The sequence below is a fragment of the Carex rostrata genome, chromosome 19 (genome assembly GCF_964058835.1).
Source record: "Carex rostrata chromosome 19, lpCarRost1.2, whole genome shotgun sequence".
Taxonomy (NCBI): Eukaryota; Viridiplantae; Streptophyta; class Magnoliopsida; order Poales; family Cyperaceae; genus Carex; species Carex rostrata.
The window spans coordinates 6,402,708-6,421,046 of NC_135936.1; the positions used below are offsets into that span (position 1 = coordinate 6,402,708).

Sequence of the window (18,339 nt, forward strand, 5' to 3'; positions counted from 1 at the left end):
TATTGAGCCGCAGCACCGTAGCCCTCTATGCTATCCATAGCACCCAAGCCTTACTATATATATATATATATATAGAGAGAGAGAGAGATAGGCTAATGTGCTTTCAGTAGCATATGGGCTGATCCAACGGTGGCTTAACAAAACAGTAAAACCGTTGGATTTAGCGATTTTCAAAGTGGCTTAATAAATAGTAAAAAATTCAGAAAAATGTAAAATTTGGTCTCCAAGAACATATTAATATGGAGAACAAGATGAACGGTTCAAATCGTCTTTTTGAATTTTGAATTTTCAAATTTGGACCGTGTGTATTTCGACCCATATGCTACCGAAAGCACATTAGCATATATATATATATATATATATATATATATATATATATATATATGAGGAGGGATCCAATTACACCCTTTTTTGGTGACACCGAATGACACTTTTTATTTTCAAAAAGATTACACTTGGTTCCAGCATAACTTGGGGATCAAGCCGAATCCTCTAGAAGATCTATATCTACTCAAAAGAAGGAAAAAAGAAATTGAAGGATATCAATCATATCTAGTGAAATAGGCAATAAATAGTATTTGATTATTTGTCATTAATTCTAAGGATTGGTTTCCATGTTTAGCATGATATACAAAATATTTTTGAATTGATAAATAGGCATGTAATGAAGGATTTCATGATGCGGCAAGGCGATAAATTCAAAAATTTTGACCCTCTTACAAGCATCTACGGATCTACTTTATTATGCTAATTCTATTAAAGCAATTCAAATGTATGCAAATGGATATCTACTCATTCATTCATCACAAATCTATTTACTAAAGGTGATTTGGATATACCTCTACCAAATGTCAATTTGGTAAATAGAGAGAAGTCGAATTCTCTTCTAGATCTCTTGGATACCTTCGTTTGTCAAAACGGCCTCCTAGTGTTCACCTTGAACTAAACAAGGATTAGAAAGACCTTGCTAGAGATCTTAATCTAATCTAAGCTTAGAACCTAGTTAATAACCCTTCTTCTTCTTCTAATAATTTCTCACTAGAGAAACCAATAATATGAGAGAAAGAAAGATGGCGGCTAGGAGGGAGAGGAAGAGAAGGAAATAAATTTTCAGAAAATTTCTTCCTTGCTTACCCATGAATACCTTCTCTACCTCTCCTTATATACAAATATACTAGGGTTTCCATTGTGTAACCTTCCTAGTATAATTCTCCTTATTAAAAGAGCCAACCCTAGCCGCTACTACAGTGCGCGCTACAGTAACTGCCTCAACTCATATTCATTTTGGGTTTTAATAAACTAATGTTATAACAATGTTTTGCACATTATTAATTATGTGTCATGTATATTATACTATATAATATGCACCATATTATACTATATAATATGCACCATATTATACCAAATAATATATATGCACACTTCTCATAAATTTATCTTCGTTCTAAGCAGTCATGATATTTATTTATCACATGTATATTATTTCATGTCATATGAAACAATATACATCATATAAATAAAATATCCTTCTTGTTTCTCGTTCAGTTGGTGTGACCTATATGGAGGATCTGTGTTATATTGGCAATGGCATAAAACATTTTATTACCATAAACTATAAGCGGTATTCTAGCTATACATTATAGTTACCCAAATAACATAGATGTAAAGTATCTTTTTTACAATACATGATCCTTTAAAGTAACGTTACGAATAACATTACTTGTGTCCATTCCTTGCCACATGATATTATGAATAATATACAAAGTCGGACTATGTCATTTTTGTATTATATTTGTTTCTTGGTCTCTTAAGTAAATTATAAAAATATAACTGCACTTCAGTTATATTGCATGCATTATAATTCTACTTTACCAAGGGGCCCATAAAATATCATCACTCATTATAAATGAGGGGTAATGATACTATTGACATATAACTTTCTCCCGCACAAGTTATTGTTAGTTTGTAATAATATAGAAGTCAATAATACGATAAATTAATCATAAAGCTTTGTTCATGAATTGAATGTTTATTTATATATCATTTTGTTGCCTTGAGTATTATTGAAATTATGGATCATTTCGAGTTCATGACTGAAATTGTGAAACTCCATAATATAGATAATATATACTCTTAAAAGTCACTGACCAAGGTAATTAGCAGGAACACTAATTACCGCGATAAGGTTAGCATGTGGATTAAAAGATGGTTAAGTTTTACAAACCACCTGACATGAGATGTCATTTTAATCACATGGATACATGTTCTAGGAACATGGTATTTGACAGACCCCGAATGAAACATTAAATAGAATTGTGTTCGTGTCATTTATGTTTTCATTCAGTGTCAAAGTTCTACAGTATGAGGTATTTATCGTTCCCACTAAGAAATATATATGAGTGAGTGTTATCTAACGCTGTCCGTAAAAAGCAGCCATAACGGTAGCATTTCCATATATATAACTTAGCTGAGGAAGTGATAGTCTACCAAGAATACTACTTGTCCCTCGTATCTCTATACGAGATATAGCATCACTGGGCCCCTTGATAGAGTTAGATTATCTGCATGCGGTATAATTACAAGAGTAATTATATTTGATAATCTACTCAAGATCAAGAAAAGATACAGTTACCAAGGATGACACACATCTACCTTGAAACTGATCTGATAGCTATGAGACAGAAGAACTGACACAAGTAAATTGTTTACTGGATCGTGATATTGTACAGTACAGCATCATCTGTGTAATTGGATGGTCATGATGTGTTGCCAGATGCCACCCATGACTAACAGAAGTTAAAACAGTTTTAACTCTGTTTACCAACATAACACAGATCCTATTGGGTCACACCATATAGGAGCTACTCGGAGAATCTTACTGATTAATTATAAATTGATTATAATTAATATTAAGATGGTTATAATTAATTATACGTGATATAATTAAATTATAAATGTCATTTAGAATGACAAGCAGAAACAACGATTAATTTATAAACGTACACGTTACGTTGTATAAAAGTTACCGAACAATAACCGAAAAGAAATATAATTGTACATGACAATTATATATATATGATTTGGAATTTTAAATGTTAATTATGGATTTGAATTATGGGTTTAAAAGCCCAAAATAATCAAAGCCTTAATTAAAATTAAAGGCCCAAAGTCAAAGCCCAAAATCAAAGCCTTTTACTATTCATGCCTTAATGGGCCAAGGGCAAAATGGTCATTTCACACCTATGCCACCTTGCATGACACCTTAGGGGTGTAGAAACATAGAGAAGAGTGTGAAAGGGTGTGGAAGGGGTATTTTGGTCTTTTCACATATTAAAGGATGAGGTGTCAAGGGCTTTTGGTAAATAGATTTGTTTTGAGGGGTATTTTGGTCTTTTGCGAACCTCCTCAAAACACTATAAATAGAGGGGTGAGGGTAGAGAGAAAATTTGCTAATTCACATGTTAATCTGATTACTTCGTTAATCGGTTTTTCTTCTCTTCCCTGATTTCGGTTATTACGAGATTCGGAAAAATATATTTTTAGATTCTGCAGTATTTCATGTTTTGCTTTATTAGTAAAACGGAATAACTTGCATTCTTAAATATATTTAAATTGTCTCTTTTTCGGTGAATAGTGTTTCTACAGAATTCCGCGGTTTACGGTATTTCTGGCAGAAGAAATAAATCGCTCTCCGGTTAGTCCTGGTGGATAACCAATAGAGGTATCACACGTGTGATACTGCGAGTCGATTCCATCCCTGGTGAGGCTCTACTCGCTCGGTCTGCATTCCAACTGAGATTTGGAATCAAGGTATAAATTGTTATATTAATCTATTTAATTTGGAAATAGATTTAATGCTTTAGGAAATCAATTATGGAGTAGATCTGTAAATAGGATTAAACGAATCTTCTTGATTCATTTAATCCGTAGCTTAAGTTAGATGTAAAAATTTTTGTTTTACTCTTTCCGCAGCTTAAGCTAATTAAATGGGTTTGAACCGTTCCTCGAAACCCAACAGTGGTATCAGAGCACAAGGCTCTCCCGCTGATTGATTTTCTAAAGTTATAACTTATGCAAATAAGGTACATGTACCGCGTATCGGTTTAAATTCTTACATTTGCAGCACAAGTCCAAAACCGATTAGAAATGAGATTTTCTTGGTTTGGTTTTTTCGACTAAGAAAGTTAAATTAGATTTACGCTTTCTTTATGCTTTCTTTATATTTTCGTTTTCAAAAACTTTTGATCGCGTTAAAGTTCATCGAAGAATGTGATGAAGCAATAAAGTACCTTAGTAAGAGCTGTCATTTCCACACCGTAAAAGAGATGGTTATGTCTAGGAAACATTGAGTCTAAGCGGTCCTTGTGACCCCGATCTTTCCTGGGAGCCCCTTTTACACGTCCTAATGGCTGGCCGAAAAGGAACTTTGTCACGTTACCAAATTGCTTTAACGCTTTTGAAATGGCAAAATTTAGTGTAAATCTTTCGCCTTTTCGAAAACCTTCGGAAAATAAAGTTCATCGAAGAATGTGATGAAGCAATAAAGTACCTTAGTAAGAACTGTCATTTCCACACCGTAAAAGAGATGGTTCTGTCTAGGAAAGATTGAGTCTAAGCGGTCCTCGTGACCCCAATCTTTCCTGGGAGCCCCTTTTACATGTCCTAATGGCTGGCCGAAAAGGAACTTTGTCACGTTACCAAATTGCTTTATGGAACGAAAAGAATATCTGTTTTAAAAACATGTAAACTGTTTATATGCTTTAAACGGTATAGAATAAAGAACTGAGCATAGCTGCAAAATAAAGAATTAGGAACTGATAAATATATATATACCTGACTTGGTCCCGTATATAAGTAAATTAGATTTACTGCTTTGATATGAACTGAATAAATTAGATTTATCGCTTTCATGGAACCGTGAAAGAACGTGATGTCAAAGAAAGATTTGTGAAGGAACTCACCGTTGTCTTTCTGGCAAACGACTTTCACGTGTCCGCTAGAATGTCTAAAGTCAGTTGCAAGAACTGACTGCTTAACAAAAGCTAAGTATATGAAAGAGATACTGCTAAAAGAAAAGAAAGTAATGGAGATCATATTCGGTATTCTTTCTAGACTTCCTTTCCACGACTGCTTAATGAAGCATATGAAAGAGGTCTCTTTAAATACGAATAAAATCACATTAGTCGTTCTTTCTGGCACGCTAAGAATAGAAAGTAATGGGGATCATATTCGGTATCTTTTCTAGACTTCCTTTCCACGACTGCTTAATGAAGCATATGAAAGAGGTCTCTTTAGATACGAATAAAATCACATTAGTCGTTCTTTCTGGCATATCTCTTTTAGAGATTGCTGGCACTGTTAAGCATAAACACCAACTCATTAAATACTAAGTAGTATGCCCTTCCCACTCTATCCTCCTCAAACCATTGTTCATTGGTTGATGATTAAACTACTCAGTAGACATCGCCTTTTACCTTTGGTGGTCGAGGGTTATGTCCGACATATCAAACCAAATAGAGTGAGGTTACTTACCAATGATTTCCAAAACAGTTTTGGGCTTGGGGCAAAGTCTTCGTTAAATACACGTGATGTTTTAACGAAACCAAGAATCACAAAGAGGTGTGATTAGCAAGTTTGCTTACCTAAGATAACTAATAGTCATGATATGCATACACTGCCTTGGTTATTGGTGAAAATAGGGATCTTGGTCCTACTGCAAAACGGGAATAGAACAAATTTGCAGTGGGAGTTTTATTATTAGAATAAAACATTACATGAACAAAGCTAAAATCTTTACATTTAAACATTGTAGTAATATGGCTAAAGAAACGTCCTTCTCTCTACGCTCCTTGCTCGAAAAACAAACACGTGAGAAAAGGGAATATATCCGAAATACACCGGTCCCTGCTGAAATGGTAGAGAGCAGCTCTGTCAGTACTCACACGCTTCGTATGACAAGCGATGATGAGAAACTGGAGAAGCTTAACTGTCCGTGGAGCCACGAGTTGGCCACGAAAGTTATCCTGAACTCATTTCCTCCTAGCTATTCGGAGTTCATTATGAACTCCCATAAGCAAGAGTTGGATAAAAGCTTGCAGGAGCCCCAAGGGATGCTGAGGATCACTGATAAAGACATTGAGAATAGCTCTCATGTCCTCATGATCCAAGAAGGTGGGAGGAAAATAGAGAAAGCCCCAAAGAAGGTGGCTCCGAAGTACAAAGGCAAAAGGAAGTTGGTTCTAGGAACGAACTCTCCCAAGATAAAAGTTTCTGCTAACTTTGACTGTTATTTCAGCAATAGCAAAGGTCACTGGAAGAGAAACTGCCCGAAGTATCTTGAAGATATGAAATTTGAGAATGTCTCAAAAGTCTCAGTCTCAAGTATCAATGTTATTGAAGTTAACGTTGCAACCTCTATTAATGATTGGGTACTGGATACCGGATCATGTGCTCATATTTGTTCAAATATGCAAGCACTGAAAAATAGGAGGAAGCTACATAACAAGGAGATACAACTCCAAGTTGGAAACGGAGCACGAGTTGCAGCCGTAACAGTTGGTAATATAGAGTTGTGTCTACCCAGCGGGCTTGTAATGGAACTAGAAAATGTATATTTTGTTCCTAGCATTTCCAGAAACATCATTTCAATCTCATGTTTAGAGATGAATGGTTTCTCTTTAGTAATAAAGGACAATAGATGTTCTATATACAAAGATGAATTATATTATGGATCTTCATATATGATGAATGGTCTTTATATACTGGAAATAGACAAACCCGTGTTTAACATCAATAACAAACGACTCAAAACATCACATGAAAGCACGACTTACATGTGGCATTGTCGCCTTGGTCATATAAATGAGAAACGCATCAAGAAGTTACATAAAAATGGACTTCTTGGTAAATTTGATTTGGAATCAATTGACACATGCGAATCTTGTATACGAGGTAAAATGACCAAAGCGCCTTTCTCCAAAAAGGGCGAAATGGCAAGTGACTTATTAGGTCTAATACACACGGATGTATGTGGACCTATGAGTACTTGTACAAGAAATGGTTTTTCTTACTTTATCACATTTACTGATGATTACAGTAGATACGGTTATGTCTACTTGATGAGACATAAGTCTGAATCTTTTGACAAGTTCAAAGAATTCAAGACTGGAGTAGAAAATCAACTGAACAAATGTATTAAGGCTCTACGATCTGACCGTGGAGGCGAATACTTGAGTTTTGAGTTTAAAGAGTACTTAAAGGAATGTGGGATAGTCTCACAGCTCACATCTCCGGGGGCACCGCAGTGGAACGGTGTTTCTGAGAGACGGAATCGAACTCTGTTAGACATGGTTCGTTCCATGATGAGTGAAGCCACCCTTCCGAAATCGTTCTGGGGGCACGCACTAGAAACTGTTGCACGAACAATAAATATGGTTCCATCCAAGTCAGTAGAAAAGACTCCATACGAGTTATGGTTAGGGAAACTCCCAAATATGTCTTATCTTAAAATATGGGGTTGCGAAGTATTTGTCACACGTCCGACGTCTGGCAAACTTGATCCCAAAGCTGACAAATGCTTTTTCGTAGGGTATCCTAAGAAAACGAAAGGATATTACTTCTATTACCAATCCGAGAACAAGATAGTTGTTGCTCGACATGGTATATTTTTGGAGAACGAGTTTCTCGCAAAAGGAAGTAGTGGGAGTAATGTAATACTTGAAGAAATTCAAGATACATCACACAATACAATATCTGAACCAGATCAAATTAACCCACCTCTTGATACTTCGGCTGATGAGCATCTGGAAGCACCAAATCCACAAGTAGCTGTGGATGAGGTTCTAGTCCCGAGCTCAAGTACTTCAACACAAGTTGAAGGAGAACTAGATCCGCAGACTGCTGTGGATCAAGTTCAACAGCCTGAAGAACAAGTGCTACGTAGGTCAACAAGAGTAGTCCATGCACCTGAAAGGTACTTGGGACTGCACGAGATCTCAGCCTATGACACTGAAGATCCTTTGACCTATGCGGAAGCAATGGATAGGCCCGACTCTGATAAATGGCTGGAGGCCATGAGATCCGAAATACAGTCCATGTATGACAACACGGTCTGGAACCTAGTTGTACCACCTGATGGGATAAAACCCATAGCTAACAAGTGGGTTTTCAAAGTGAAAACAGACATGGATGGTAAGATGACTATATACAAAGCACGGCTAGCAGCGAAAAGGTTTCAAACAAATTCTAGGAATTGATGAAATTTTTCGTCCGTGGCTATGTTTAAGTCAATTCGGATACTCCTAGCAATTGCCGCATTTCATGATTATGAAATATGGCAAATGGATGTCAAAACTGCCTTCTTAAATGGAAATTTAAGAAGAGGATGTGTACATGACACAGCCTACGAGATTTGAAGATCCAGAGAATGCTGGGATGGTATGCAAGCTTCTTGAATCCATTTATGGATTGAAGCATGCATCACGGAGTTGGAATCTTCGATTTGGCGAAGAAGTCAAAAGCTTGACTTCATCAGATGCGAAGAAGAATCTTATGTGTACAGAAAAACTAGTGGGAGTGCCATCGCCTTTCTTAATCTTATATGTAGATGACATACTCTTAATAGGAAACGATATTCCTCTATTGCAATTAGCCAAGTCTTCATTAAAGAAAAGTTTTCTCAATGAAGGACTTGGGCGAGGCTGTCTATATATTAGGCATAAAGATCTACCGAGATAGATCAAATAGACTTATAGGTTTAAGTCAAAGCACGTACATTGACAAAGTGCTGAATCGGTTCAGCATGCAGGATTCTAAGAGAGGATTCCTGCCAATGTCTCATGGTGTTCAGCTAAGCAAGACTCAGTGTCCTTCGACTACTGATGAGCGAAGCAATATGAGTAGAGTACCATACGCTTCGGCTATTGGCTCTATCATGTACACCATGTTGTGCACTCGCCCTGATGTCTCGTACGCTTTGAGTGTGACGAGTAGATATCAGGCTAATCTAGGCAAAGAGCACTGGATTGCTGCAAAGAATATCCTTAAGTACTTAAGAAGAACTAAGGATATGTTTCTCGTCTATGGTGGTGATTCCGAGCTTGTGATTAGTGGTTACACTGACAAAGTGCTGAATCAGTTCAGCATACATGATTCTAAGAGAGAATTCCTGCCAGTGGATCATGGTACACAGCTTAGCAAGACTCAGTGTCTTTCGACAACTGATGAGCAAAGCACTATGAGTAGAGTACCATACGCTTTGGCTATTGGCTCTATCATAAACGCCATGTTGTGCACTCGCCCTGATGTCTCGTACGCTTTCAGTGTGACGAGTAGATATCAGGCTAATTCAGGCATAAAACACTGGAATGCTGTAAAGAATATCCTTAAGTTCTTGAGGAGAACTAAGGATATGTTTCTTGTTTACGACGTTATCACCTAAGATTGTAAACATAATAAGATGTTTATAATTAATTATAAAAGATATAATTAATATAAAGGTGATGTAAAAATATGCAAAAATTGACACAATCAGCAACACAGCTGATCCACTCACAAAACCTCTTCCCAAGCCAAGCACGAGATGCTTAATGCTTCTATGAGTCTGGAACACATAGAAGATTGGTTGTGAGATTTTCTCATGATCTACGAGATCTTAGATAATATAGAGTTTTGTATATAAGTAGGGCCTACGATGATTGGCTCCTAGCTTAAGTGGGAGATTGTTAGTTTGTAATAATCTAGAAGTCAATAATACGATAAATTAATCATAAAGCTTTGTTCATGAATTGAATGTTTATTTATATATCATTTTGTTGCCTTGAGTATTATTGAAATTATGGATCATTTCGAGTTCATGACTGAAATTGTGAAACTCCATAATATAGATAATATATACTCTTAAAAGTCACTGACCAAGGTAATTAGCAGGAACACTAATTACCGCGATAAGGTTAGCATGTGGATTAAAAGATGGTTAAGTTTTACAAACCACCTGACATGAGATGTCATTTTAATCACATGGATACATGTTCTAGGAACATGGTATTTGATAGACCCCGAATGAAACATTAAATAAAATTGTGTTCGTGTCATTTATGTTTTCATTCAGTGTCAAAGTTCTACAGTATGAGGTATTTATCGTTCCCACTAAGAAATATATATGAGTGAGTGTTATCTAACGCTGTCCGTAAAAAGCAGCCATAACGGTAGCATTTTCATATATATAACTTAGCTGAGGAAGTGATAGTCTACCAAGAATACTACTTGTCCCTCGTATCTCTATACGAGCTATAGCATCACTGGGCCCCTTGATAGAGTTAGATTATCTGCATGCGGTATAATTACAAGAGTAATTATATTTGATAATCTACTCAAGATCAAGAAAAGATACAGTTACCAAGGATGACACACATCTACCTTGAAACTGATCTGATAGCTATGAGACAGAAGAACTGACACAAGTAAATTGTTTACTGGATCGTGATATTGTACAGTACAGCATCATCTGTGTAATTGGATGGTCATGATGTGTTGCCAGATGCCACCCATGACTAACAGAAGTTAAAACAGTTTTAACTCTGTTTACCAACAAAACACAGATCCTATTAGGTCACACCATATAGGAGCTACTCGGAGAATCTTACTGATTAATTATAAATTGATTATAATTAATATTAAGATGGTTATAATTAATTATACGTGATATAATTAAATTATAAATGTCATTTAGAATGACAAGCAGAAACAACGGTTAATTTATAAACGTACACGTTACGTTGTATAAAAGTTACCGAACAATAACCGAAAAGAAATATAATTGTACATGACAATTATATATATATGATTTGGAATTTTAATTGTTAATTATGGATTTGAATTATGGGTTTAAAAGCCCAAAATAATCAAAGCCTTAATTAAAATTAAAGGCCCAAAGTCAAAGCCCAAAATCAAAGCCTTTTACTATTCATGTCTTAATGGGCCAAGGGCAAAATGGTCATTTCACACCTATGCCACCTTGCATGACACCTTAGGGGTGTAGAAACATAGAGAAGAGTGTGGAAGGGTGTGGAAGGGGTATTTTGGTCTTTTCACATATTAAAGGATGAGGTGTCAAGGGCTTTTGGTAAATAGATTTGTTTTGAGGGGTATTTTGGTCTTTTGCGAACCTCCTCAAAACACTATAAATAGAGGGGTGAGGGTAGAGAGAAAATTTGCTAATTCACATGTTAATCTGATTACTTCGTTAATCGGTTTTTCTTCTCTTCCCTGATTTCGGTTATTACGAGATTCGGAAAAATATATTTTTAGATTCTGCGGTATTTCATGTTTTGCTTTATTAGTAAAACGGAATAACTTGCATTCTTAAATATATTTAAATTGTCCCTTTTTCATTGAATAGTGTTTCTGTAGAATTCCGCGGTTTACGGTATTTCTGGCAGAAGAAATAAATCGCTCTCCGGTTAGTCCTGGTGGATAACCAATAGAGGTATCACACGTGTGATACTGCGAGTCGGTTCCATCCCTGGTGAGGCTCTACTCGCTCGGTCTGCATTCCAACTGAGATTTGGAATCAATGTATAAATTGTTATATTAATCTATTTAATTTGTAAATAGATTTAATGCTTTAGGAAATCAATTATGGAGTAGATCTGTAAATAGGATTAAACGAATCTTCTTGATTCATTTAATCCGTAGCTTAAGTTAGATGTAAAAATTTTTGTTTTACTCTTTCCGCAGCTTAAGCTAATTAAATGGGTTTGAACCGTTCCTCGAAACCCAACAGTTATATACAAGGAACTAATATTTTTATCACCACTTATGATAAGCAGCTTTTAATACTAATTACATTATATATACTTCTCATGTGAAAAAAATAAATACATCTCATATCTTAGAATTCCGAGACACAATGAAAATATTAATGACACTAACATAACCCATATAATATTTTCATTCATTAGGTCTGTTCAATATATGAAACCTTTCATATACTCATGTTATTAAACGATAAGCCTTTATCAACATTTATAGAACTACAATGTACTTTAATCAACATGACAAACTTATCATGGTATATTAGTGTTCCATGCTAATAACCAAGTTTGTGAACATTTTAGAGATTTATGTTTGTCATCATATAGAGTTCTATGGTTCAAGACCAAGAGCATCTTCTTGAACACTTCTAAAGATAAACATAAATTTCATGGAACAAAATGCATGTAGCATCCAATTCATAAACATAACATATAAAAGTGATCAACATAAGATAACTTTTAGAACACATATCTAACATGTAAGAGCCGTGTAATTCAATCAAGAAAGAAAAGAAATAAAAAATAAGGGAGGGAAGGGAGATTCATATGAGTCTTGTGTTCTTGAGTTGTTTTATAATTTTTTGACAGTTCTATTATTATTTTTGACATGGTATCAGAGCGTGGTTGTCTGGTGGTATAGTTAGAGAAATTGTTGTCCTTCTTGTCTTTAACTTCAATTTCTTGTGCTATACTGCTCTAAGGAGTGATCCATACTTGGTAGAACAATGTCAGAAGCCGAATCCCAAGAATCGACCACCATTGCTGCACTGATTGAGCAGATGACGAGAATGATGACTCAATATATCTTCTGTAAGGTGGTCCCGATTGTTAACTGCCAATTGTACTTTGTTCGTTGACCACGCAGTTTCATCAGGTTTCACGCGGTTTCATCTGGGGAACATCCAGTGAATATGTTTACAAGATTCTGTCTATACAATTACCGGATCTGCTGAATTAGTTTATAGAATCAGTTTAAAATGTTCAGGGATTTTTCGGGGACGGTTAGCTGCTTCCTATTTTTATAGTAAAGGTCAAAGATCAAGCCATTCAACTATTTAATATTCATAAATAATTATTTTTTTATTTTGAACCATCCAACTATTTAATATTAACAAAAAAAAAAATTATTTCGAACCATCACCCTCATGTGGAGGAAGTAGGGCTGAAAACGGAGCCAGATAATCCGCTCCGAATCCGCTTCGAATCCGAGCATATTCTGTATCCGAATTAAACTGATCCAGATAATTCTGAATCCGGATACAGATAATTACAGTGTATAAACAATTGTTCCGAATGTGGATTCGGATAAAATCCATGAATCCTAAACGGAGCGGATATCCGCATGCGGATTCGGATCAAATTGAAGCTGGACTGTTGGATTGTGTTCTTGGGTTTTATGGGCTTATTACAACCTTGCATAAAATATTCATCTTAATTTAATTTGTATTTTGTGGTATTACTTCTAAAAAAAGGGATGTTTAATTTGATTATAATATTTTTATTATATTATATAAGTAGTTATTTGAGTAAATTATTTATATATTTGATTATCCAATAATTGTTCGTTTTGTATCCGTATTTGTGAATTATCCGCTCCGTATCCGTATCCGTTTAAGGCGGATTTGGTTTTGAATTTTGATATCCGTTTACTATCCGTATTCGTATTTGTATCCGCTCATTAAAAAGTGGATGCGGATTTGGTATCAGCATTATCCGCTCCGCTCCGTTTTCACCCCTAGGAGGAAGTATATATTTCTTGGGATCCATTTTAAATAGAATAAGCTGGTACATCTAATTAATGTAATGGACTTGCAAACAAAATTTTTACCATTTAGTTCCTACATTTCTGACATGTCAGTTGAAAAATTAAAGAGACCCGTCATAACAAATGAATAATATTTTCAATTGAACTCGTTACTCAAGTGCATTTATTACCAAAGAACAATCTAGCTCAAAACTTTCATACAAGACGATTTAACACAACAGAATTGTTTCTGTATTTATTGAGACACACATGAGCACACTCTCTTGCATGCATACATACTACATAGTAACACAAATGCATACATATACAGCAACATTACTTTCCGGTCACCTTGCAAATGATTGAGCACAAGTACATGATTATTTCTACATTTATTGAGACGCATGAGCACACTCTCTTGCATGAAAGTTTTGAGACACATGAGCCTACAGGCCATATAAGAACCCAAAAAAAAAAAAACATGAGCACACTCTCTTGCATGCATACATAGTAACACAAATGCATACACATACAGTAACATTACTTCCCGGTCACCTTGCCAAATTCATCTCCAGCCACTACAGCAGACTTAGTTGAATTTCCTGAGATGACCACAGCAGCAGCAGTGCCAAATTCATCTCCTTCATATACCATATCAATTACCAAACAAATTATATGTCCCAATGGTACCAGTGGTACCAAGTACCATAACTTTCCCAATTGTACCAGTGGTACCAAGTACCATAGAATTTTTTTCATATTTTAACAAAGTCTCATCTTCAGAGTAATATAAAGTTCAATACAAATTTCATTCAGTGCTTATCACAATCATAAATAGTGTGATCAACACAATTCTAATTTTCCTTGATATGACAATATAATCACAAAAGTACTGTGAAATTGTATGAAATATATATCATAAAGAACGAAACAAAAGTATGATATCACTAGACATTAAAACAAAAGTATGATATCACTATACTAAGATATAACCTTTAGCTTCACAAAAGTTAGATACTAAATAAAAGTATGACACGGTAAGTAGTCATATAGATTAGGGGTTGATAGAAAGATGGCCGGAACGAAACATTCCAATTGCATGGTCAACAATCACTTGAGCTTGTTCCGCGACGAAATCCATAACTTAGCTTCACCTTTGAATCAAAGACAAAATTTGTTATAATAGAACTAATGATATTGTAAAGGAATTAAATGAACATCTGTTAACAACTTCACAAATTTCAAGAATTACTAATCAATCACATATTCAAGAGAACTAAAGAGATAAATAACATTACAGTATAAAAATAGCACATATTCAAGGTTTATATCTTGTTTTTAATTGAAATCTGTCACAACTTTTAACAACTATTATAAAAAAAATGAAATCTGTCTTATGAAGCTATGATGGCAGCTAACCCACTTTATGCAGAGGCTAAGACCCTTCTAGCGGTTTCGCTTCAAAGGACTGATACCGACTTACCCATGTCGAGGAGATCTTGTAGATATGAGTTTCTAAAACTCATTTGAATTATTTCATTAATCTAAAAATGAGGCACTTGGTGTATGCATACTCATCTCGATGTACTGTGTCTCGCTTATAATTAAACAATATCAAACTTAGAGCATCCCTGAAACTATTAGAGTTTCTAATCTGACGTGGCAGTTTCTAATCCAGTTTCAGGAATGTGGGAGAGTTTCTTATTTAGAAACTCTGTAGGAAAGTTTCTTATTAAGAAACTATTTATAAACTCTATGTTGGTCAAATGATTGGCTCAAATTGTTTCTCATTTTTAATTTGTTGCTGATATGGCTTAATAGAAACTCTAAAATGAGTTTCAGTGATATGAGAGTTAGAAACTTTAGATACCATAATTTATAAAAAGTAGTTAATAGTTATTTAGAAATCCTATTGAGTTTTAGGGATGTAGATGCTCTTAGTTGCTTAATGGCATATATAAATATCATACCAGAAAATCAGAGGTATTAAGATTTAACCATTTTATACACAAATTATTCATGATTTCTCAATAATTCCCAACAATTATTTTGTTAATCAAGTGGAGGCCTAGAGTTGATCAACAAATTGAAATTACAGGAAAAATAAAAGTTTTCTTGTACATCTTAAAATAATACAAACTTTAGAATCAAAATAAAAAATAGATACACATTTCATTATAATACCAGAATTCTTCACATGCTCAGTTTCTTGAAAATTTTCTTTTGTGAATTGACCATCTTTGGTTGTAATCTTTAGAGACGATTATGCAAATGAGAAAAATAAATATACATTGATTTATTAAAAAAAAAATATATCATAGCAAAAAAGAGTTACCAACTATTGTAGATGTAGTATCCTTCAAGGGATTAGGTTTGAAATCAACCAAATAAATCAAACAGAATCTCAGAAATTGGACCATGTTTGGATTTCTCGGAGACAATATATATTATCAAAGAGAATCCCAAAATGAAAAAGGAGAAATTTATCAAATTGCTCGGAGACATTCATAGCGACTCAGTAACGAAATCTTCGCTGTGATTATATCAAGAGATATGCTAACGAAAGAAAAAGAAAAATGCCTCTGAGCAATTCGGGTGTCAATAGAGAGAGCTCGTCGACGAGAATAGCAGTGTGGTGTCGGATTTAGAAATAGTTCGTCGGAGAGGCATGAATCTGCACCGGAGGAAGAGAATTTTTTCCTTTCCCGTGTCTAGGGATGCGTTCCCGCTCAAGTGAAGGAGAAGATAGAAATGAATTAAAAATGAAATGGGCCTTAAGGAGGTCAGATTTTAAGGATATAGTTGTCCAGAAAATATGCATTTTTTGTCTTAAGGAGACCGAAATCTTAAGGAAGGGATACCCAGGATTTAGATTCTGTGCTAAGAAAGAGAATTTAATCTTGCTTGAGGAGCCACTGTTTGGACAGATTAATATGGATTAAGACCTAAAGGAGCCTTAAGGAAGATAAATCTTGTCAAGCCGAACAGCATCTTAGGCTTTTGAAAAAAATTAAACTCGGTCGTTGTATGTCTACCATTGATAGAAAACTTAGATTGAATTTTTGAAGCACTAAACGATATTTTTTTTGCAATTATGATTCCGTCAGATACCCAGGGATGATCCCCTTAGCAAAATCCGGATCCGTCTCGTCCCCCCTTTCCAAATTGGGTCATACGCGCAAATCCGACATTCCTAGCCAAAGTTATGACTATTTAAAGTTTTTTTTAAAAAAAAAAAAACGATGCTTCCGTGCAAAAATACCGATAATGTACCGATGCTTTATGCCCGGCTTAACGACGGTAGAAGTGCATCGATGTTTCATTACCAAAACATCGATGACGCGCCCATGCTCTCTAAACAGCCATAACTTTAAAATGCATTTAATATTTATTGTGTGTGTTTGCTTATTTTTTTTAATGGATTACAGTTTCATTTATTATTCAATCATTGAAATTATCTATGATTGTTCAATATATGTAATTTAAATTTGATAATTTGTATTTTAAGTTGTATTTAAATTTGATAATTTGTATTTTAAGTTGTATTTAAATTTGATAATTTTAATTTGTATTTTAGTCTACATGCAAACTAAAAAATTCTATAATTAATAATTACACTACAAAAATCTAAATTACACTAAACAAAAACTTAAATTACAGTTTTTCCAACACGCGGCCATAGAAAATCCGAAACCACAAGAGACCGAATTGGCTATTCGGTCTAGACTTTTCTCGGATTTTCTGTTGCCACGTCCACGAAAATCTACAAAAAAAAGTGGGGACCGAATAGGCTATTCGGTCCCAAAAAAATTAAAAATTCTGAACCAAATAGGGAATTCAGTCTTTGCTGTTTTTGTAAAAAAAAAAAAAAGTAATCATGTTCGTTTGGTAAAAATCAATTTTTTAATTATGGTTTATAAAAAAAAATTCCATTGAAATGGTGATAAGTTAATGTTCACACAGTTCCCTAAAAATAATTTGAGCTTTTAACTTCTATGAAAATATACTCCACAAAGTAAACAAGTTAACTTAAAAAAGAAAAAAACATCTACGTGTTTCCTATCATAATATTTCACTTTTGTCTGTAATAATTATACAATAATATTAACTCATATTGTAGTCATTATACATGATAATAATTTGTATAACATTTAAAATAGTATCAGATTATTCCAATCAGACAAAAAATTTCATTTATATATATTTAGGTATGTATGTTTAGTTGCAACATTAGAATAACTAGAATAACAAAATTGGTGTTTGTCTTATTATAATAGCTTGTTCCAACTTTTGTGAGAATAGTTTGTTCTAATAAGACAAACAAGTTTGATTCTCTATTTGAGCTATTCTAACACAACCAAATACCGAATAACTTATTCTCAATAATAGCATGTTCTAAAAAATAGCATGTTCTCAAGAATAGTCTATTCTCATTGCAACCAAACATACCAATCGGACAATAATTACATTCAATTCATGTGGAATTGAATAATGGTTCAATTAATAATTTTTTAATAGTGGGGTGAATAATGATTCTATTAACACCTTGTTTGGAAGGAGAGTAGAGGCAGGGGCGGATCCAGTTCATCACAGGGTAAGGCAACTGCCTATCTTAAAAATTCAAAATCAATTTACAAAGATTGAAATTTGAGCCTTTGCCCTACCCTGAAAAATAGCATTGCCCTACCCTAGATCTTGATGTGAGCTCAATAATTCAATATTTGAAGACGATTCTCTCCCATATTGGCTGAATTTGCCCCTTATTTTTTCATGGCTGGTTCA

General features: G+C 34.5%; 1 protein-coding gene across 2 annotated transcripts in view; it reads right to left on the reverse strand.

The window, feature by feature from the left end:
- The window catches only part of LOC144571465 (mannose-specific lectin-like), a 53,122-nt gene that overhangs the window by 4,641 nt on the left and 30,142 nt on the right, over nucleotides 1-18,339 (reverse strand). The window contains exon 2 of one of the 2 annotated variants that reach the window (XM_078320756.1): nucleotides 14,059-14,100. The exons of the other annotated variant lie outside the window; for it this stretch is intronic. The gene's annotated coding sequence lies outside the window, so the exon portion shown is untranslated. Of the gene's footprint in view, nucleotides 1-14,058; nucleotides 14,101-18,339 lie in introns of those variants that run through there. 2 annotated transcript variants of the gene reach the window in all.